At 47.3% G+C, this 6,545-nt stretch overlaps 1 non-coding gene across 1 annotated transcript; it reads right to left on the bottom strand.

The window, feature by feature from the left end:
• Window positions 1-2,377: 2,377 nt before the first annotated feature.
• Window positions 2,378-4,186, bottom strand: LOC149254628 (18S ribosomal RNA). Its single transcript, XR_016267693.1, has one exon. It is a non-coding gene; the product is annotated as an 18S ribosomal RNA (ribosomal RNA).
• Window positions 4,187-6,545: the final 2,359 nt, after the last annotated feature.

Raw genomic sequence — 6,545 nt, 5'->3', positions numbered from 1 at the left:
AGGAAGAAAATGGTAGAAAACAAGGTGAAAGAAATAGAGATCAAACGTGGCTACCAGATCAAACAAAGCACAAGCCTCCCAAGCCCCGTTCCTTCACAAAAAGGAGGGAATTGAAGATGATGACGATCGAGAAGGACTAGGGTGGCCACCTCGGGAGCTCACACTGCGTTTCGTCCTTCCGGAACACCAATCCACAACAATCCCACCTTTTCTCCGTAAATCTAGGGGCCACGAGGAAGAAGGGAAGAAAACAACAAGAGAGAAAGGGATATCAACCGTGGCTACTGGCTCACAAGGGGAGGCTTCAAATAGAGAACAAGCTTCCCCAACCCTGTGCCTTCGAAAAAAGGGGGGAACTACAAGGGACGATGATCGAGAAGGACTAGGGTGGCCACCCCGAGAACTCGCACTGCTTTTCGTCCTTCTTGAACACCAATCCACAACAATCCCACCTTTTCTTCGTAAAGCTAGGGGCTGAAAGGAAGAAGGGAAGAAAACAACATGAAAGAAAGAGAGATATCAAACGTGTCTACCGGCTCACAGGGGGAGGCTCAAATAGAGAACAAGCTTCCCCACCCCCGTGCCTTCACAAAAAGGGGGGAACTGCAGGGGATGACGATCGAGAAGGACTAGGGTGGCCACCCTCGGAACTCACACTGCTTTTCATCCTTCCTGAACACCAATCCACAACAATCCCACCTTTTCTCTGTAAAGCTAAGGGGCCAAAAGGAAGAAGGGAAGAAAACAACATGAAAGCAAGAGATATCAAATGTGGCTACCGGCTCACAAGGGGAGGCTCAAACAGAGAACAAGCTTCCCAAACCCCGCACCTTTGGAAAAAGGGGGGAACTGCAGGGGACGACAATCGAGAAGGACTAGGGTGGCCACCGTGGGAACTCGCACTGCTTTTCATCCTTCATGAATACCAATCCACAACAATCCCACCTCTCCTTTGTAAAGTTAGGGGCAAAAGGAAGAAGGGAAGAAAACAACACCAAAGAAACAAGGATCCCAAGAAAAGAGAGAAGCTCAACAGCACGCCAAGTAGATGTCCGCTAACCAAAAAGAAATCAAACAAGGCACCCAATCAAAAAGCGTCCCGCCTCTTCACAGCCTCCCACATACATTCAACACAACACCCTTTCTAGCTTTACAACATAGAAAATGACCAAGCAAATAAATCACAACCTAAAATTGACCAATAGAAAAGACAAGGGCCACGATGAGACCAGTGTCTGAAGCACGTCATTGAGAGGTAAAAGCCCCCCAAACCAGCGGCACAAGGCTTCAAACAACAAAGACTGCTACCAATAACACAAACCCACCCTGCTATTGCACCCCTCCATGTACAAAACACCCAACAACCTTTCCAGCGAGAAAGTCAATGGGGGTCAAAGAATCAAACTCCAAAGAGGAGTTGTCACGAGCCGACACTCAATGCTGGAGAAATCCGCGGGCCACAAATACATCGATGGTGCAAGGCCACTAGAGAGAGGGACGTTCGCAAAGCACACACCACAAAACAAAGAAATGACACAAGTCCCAAAAAAAACCCACAATCCAAAGGGAGGAACAAAGACACAACCCACTACTTCTTTTTCCCTTAGAAGGGGAGTGGCTCATGAGAGGATGAGGAATGCCCTCGATGGCAAAGGCACAAGATAAGATTTCCACCCTCATGCCCGTCAGCGGGGAAAATTGCGATCTCGATGGAGCTTAGACTGAGGGATGGGTTTTTCATTACTTGGACACCCAACCCTTTTGATAGGGCATGTAGAGGAATGGCCGAGACGAACTAGGGTGGCCAGCCCAACGGGTTGAACCACTCTTCATCCATCCCATACTGACCGCACCCCAACAATCTCCCGTCACGGAAGGTTTGAGCTACCAGGCGTGCGCGCAACCACTCCCTTGACCCAACCACCAGCAAAAACGCTCACCTAAGCAACACATCAACCGCCACCGCCTTTTCGAGAGAACCAACTATGGAAGCCTGCACCCTTGGCCCATGCCTTCCAACGAACAAAATATCAAGCACTGTAGCTATGAATGAGTCCAAATTTATCCATCATATTTACAAAGCACCTCAACTCTGCAGCAACCATGCCCGACCGAACAGATCGTCGGAAGGGCTCCCAAGAAACAAGCTTCCGAACCCCCTGCAAAAACACATTGGGGGAAAGAAAAACAAAGGATGGGTGGGACAAGTACAAGCATGGATTGCAAGAACACATGAAAAAACAAGTGTTACCTCGAGACACACAACCAACAATGTTCCCGCCAAACACCAAACCCGCTCCCCTAGAGACGCACCACAAAGTCCCACATTGCAATCAAAACCCAACCAACCCGAACCAAAAAAGAAAACCCCTGCTATCAATGATCCTACCGTAGGTTCACCTACGGTAACCTTGTTACGACTTCTCCTTCCTCAAATGATAAGGTTCAATGAACTTATCACGACGTCGACGGTGATGAACCACCATCGTCGACGCAATCCAAGCACTTCATCGGATCATTCAATCAGTAGGAGTGACGGGCGGTGTGTACAAAGGGTAGGGACATACTCAACACGAGTTGATGACACACGCTTACTAGGAATTCCTCGTTGAAGACCAATAATTGCAATGGTCTATCCCCATCACGATGCAATTTGAGAAGATTTCCCGATCCTCTCGAACCAGGAATAAAAACTCGTTGGCTGCATCAGTGTAGCACGCGTGCGACCTAGAACATCTAAGGTCATCACAGACCTGTTATTGCCTCAAACTTCCGTGGCCTAAATGGCCATAGTCCCTCCAAGAAGCTGGCCGTGAAGGGGAACCTCCAAGTAGCTAGTTAGGAGGCTAAGGTCTCGTTAGTTATCGGAATTAACCAGACAAATCACTCCACCAACTAAGAATGGCCATGCACCACCACCCATAGAATCAAGAAAGATCTCTCAATCTATCAATCCTTACTATGTTTGGACCTGGTAAGTTTCCCCGTGTTGTCAAATTAAGCCGCAAGCTCCACTCTTGGTGGTGCCCTTCTGTCAATTCCTTTAAGTTTCAGCCTTGCAACCATACTCCCCCCGGAACCCAAACACTCTGATTTCTCAGAAGGTGTTGGCAGAGTCCTTAGAGCAACATCTGCCGATCCCTGGTCGACATCGTTTATGGTTGAGACTAGGACGGTATCTGATCATCTTCGAGCCCCCAACTTTCATTCTTGATTAATGAAAAAATCCTTGGAAAATGCTTTCGCAGTGGTCTGTCTTTCATAAATCCAAGAATTTCACCTCTCACAATGAAATACGAATGCCCCCGATAGTCCCTATTAATCATTACTCTAGTCCCGAAGGCCAACACAATAAGACCAGACTCCTATCACGTTATTCCATGCTAATGTATTCAGAGCATAAGCTTGCTTTGAGCACTCTAATTTTTTCAAAGTAACAGCGTCGGAACCATGACCCAGCCAATTAAGGCCAGGATCACGCTGCCGACAAAAGGGACGGAAGGGCAGGTGCACACCGAGTAGGCGAACTGACCTTTACGACCCAAGATCGAACTACGAGCTTTTTAACTACAACAACTTAAATATACGCTATTGGAGCTGGAATTACCGTGGCTGCTGGCATAGACTTTCCCTCCAATGGATCCTCATTAAGGGATTTAGATTGTACTCATTCGAATTACCAGACTCGATGAGCCCAGTATTGTTATTTATTGTCACTACCTCACCATGTCAGGATTGGGTAATTTGCGCGCCTGCTACCTTCCTTGGATGTGGTAGTCGTTTCTCACGCTCCCTCTTCGGAATCAAACCCTAATTCTCCATCACCTATCACCACCATGGTAGGCCTCTATCCTACCATCGAAAGTTGATAGCGCAGAAATTTGAATGAAGCATCACCAGCACAAGGGCTGTGCGATCCGTCGAGTTATCATGATTCATCGAAGAAGCAGGCAAGCCCGCGCCGGCCTTTTATCTAAAAAATGCATCCCTTCCAAAGAGTCGGGACTTGGTGCACGTATTAGCTCTAGAATTACTACAGTTATCTGAGTAGTATGGTACCATCAAAAAAACTATAACTGATTTAATGAGCCATCCACAGTTTCATAGTCTGAATTAGTTCATACTTAGACATGCATGGCTTAATCTTTGAGACAAGCATATGACTACTGGCAGGATCAACCAGGTAGCACCCTCCCACTTCAAAGGGCATTTCAGGTGCTCTCTTACCGAGAGCCAACCTGAACACCCATCAAGTCAAAGAGATGTCAAAATATCATGTAAAACTTTTATGCCTTGCACCTCTTGCATCCCAAGAAGGAAGCACACGAAACATGGCAAGGACATGGCGAACAAATGGGAAGACCTGTTGAACCACAATGCACCAAGGCCACTCTAGAGTTTGCAGCCATGGCCCAACCAACAAGAAAACAAGTGATCACTCACCCACTCCCTTAGAAATGATGCCTCCAAAGGCCTCCACGCCCCGCACGGAGGCCACCTAGGAGTCCACCCGGACAGCAGCAACGGTGGACCTCGATCACCCGATCGCCTGCGGCAGCCTCGATGCAAAGGAAACAAATGGAGAACGACCAACCACGCAACCTCTATATTATAAATGAGCCACAACCCTCCCCGCCCCGCACCGAGGCCACCCAGGAATCCACCCGGATAGCAGCAATGATGGACCTCGATCTCCTGACCGCCTGCGGTAGCCTTGATGTGAAGGAAAAGGAAGGAAATAAAAAGAGGATGACTGACCGCATGAATCCTATCATAGAGAGGCCATACAAACCTCCCCACCCAGCACCGATGCCACCTAGGAGTCCACCCAGACAACAACGATAGTGGACCTCGATCGGATGATCGCCTGCGACAGCCTCGATAGAAAGGCAGGGGAAGGAAATCATACAAGACAAACCGAGCCCGCAACCTCCCTTAGAAATGCCCCCAAACCCACCCCTTCCCGATCATACAAGACAAACCGAGCCCGCAACCGCTCTTAGAAATTCCCCCCAACCCACCCCTTCCCGCATAGGGGCCACATAGGAGTCCACCCAAACAACAACAATGATGGACCTCGATCCCATGATCACCTGTGGCGCCCTCAATGCAAAGGAAATGGAGGGAAATAAAACAAGACCAACCGAGCCCACAACCTCTCTTAGAAATTCACCCCGACCCTCCACGCCATGCACCAAGGCCACCTAGGAGTCCACCCAGACAACAGCAATGGTGGACCTCGATCACTTGTTCGCCTGCGGTAACCAAGATGCAAAGGCAAAGGAAGGAAATAAATGCAAATCAAGAGGCTCGCTACACAATACAAGAACACATATCCAAACAAGAGGAGGGATCGGGCAGCTCTGCACCCCACGTACCCTACGTACAGGCAACCTAGGAGATTTCCCATAGCTTTATCGACTGGACGATGAATAATTTTCCCCTACAGCCACCTCCACACAAAGGAGGGATGTCACGCCCCTACACCTGCGGTGGTTTTCCAACCGCTTGTAGCGAGGTGTGGCACTACCGAACGCTTTCTTTTTAACAATACTAACGTTTATGGACTACGCCTATTTCAACATAGACTTACTTAACTTGTGTTCTTATAACTGAATAAAGTGTTATCCTTTATACTTTAAAAAAGAACATTCTCAATCATCAACCATGAACAATAAACCGAGAACATCAACAATACACAAGTATAAAGGGAGGGGCAACTCCCGAACAGTCTGCCCAACAATAATATTATAACAGCTTCTTCAATAATACATCAGCAAGTATACTTGGCAAAACTCCAAGTCTATACTTAGAACAATTTACAACCAAGGCATAGACAGCCTTTTACAACATTTTATGCACCTTTGCATAAGAAGGAGTGCTCACCCGAGCCACTCGACCTTCCCACCAAATCCTGCATAAAACAGCACACAACTTCCACCTTCACACCTCAAACCGTACTTAAGTCAAAACTACACCTTAGAAGTACTACGCATGAGATATGCGTAGTCTTCTTTACCCTTATGTTGTTTTACCCCTTGTACGAATGAAGATAAGCGAAGATTCCATGATGAAATGAGGTGCATCCACCTCTCATATATACGCTTCATATCTTAGCACATAACTTTGGGCCGACATGTAAAATAATGCCATGAAGCCTTCACGTTATGTTTTATGTGGTCGGTTTTGTATATTTTATGCTCCACGTTTAACATGTATATAAAGCTTCGCATATCCCTTTTACATGGCTTGATTATATTATATTTTATTGTTTTATTATTCCACATATATATAAACCCCATATGTTCATATAATATGTGTGTCCACATAATACTTAGTCGTATTATGATTTTACATTATTGTCGCATAGTGTCGTTCATCGTCGCATATGACTCCACGGTATCGTCGCAACTAACTCGCAGAAACGTCGCACCGTCGTGTGCGCTAACCCGCCGTGTGCCCGTGCCCGTCCGTGTGCCCGCAATGGCCCGTCGCACCGCAGCTCGGACATGCACAAAGCCAACCTCGGGTCACAACTTAGCATT

Source organism: Pinus tabuliformis, chromosome 7 (genome assembly GCF_031772625.1).
Source record: "Pinus tabuliformis cultivar Carrire ecotype Pingquan chromosome 7, CPIR1, whole genome shotgun sequence".
NCBI lineage: Eukaryota > Viridiplantae > Streptophyta > Pinopsida > Pinales > Pinaceae > Pinus > Pinus tabuliformis.
This window is presented reverse-complemented; position numbering and strand designations above follow the sequence as displayed.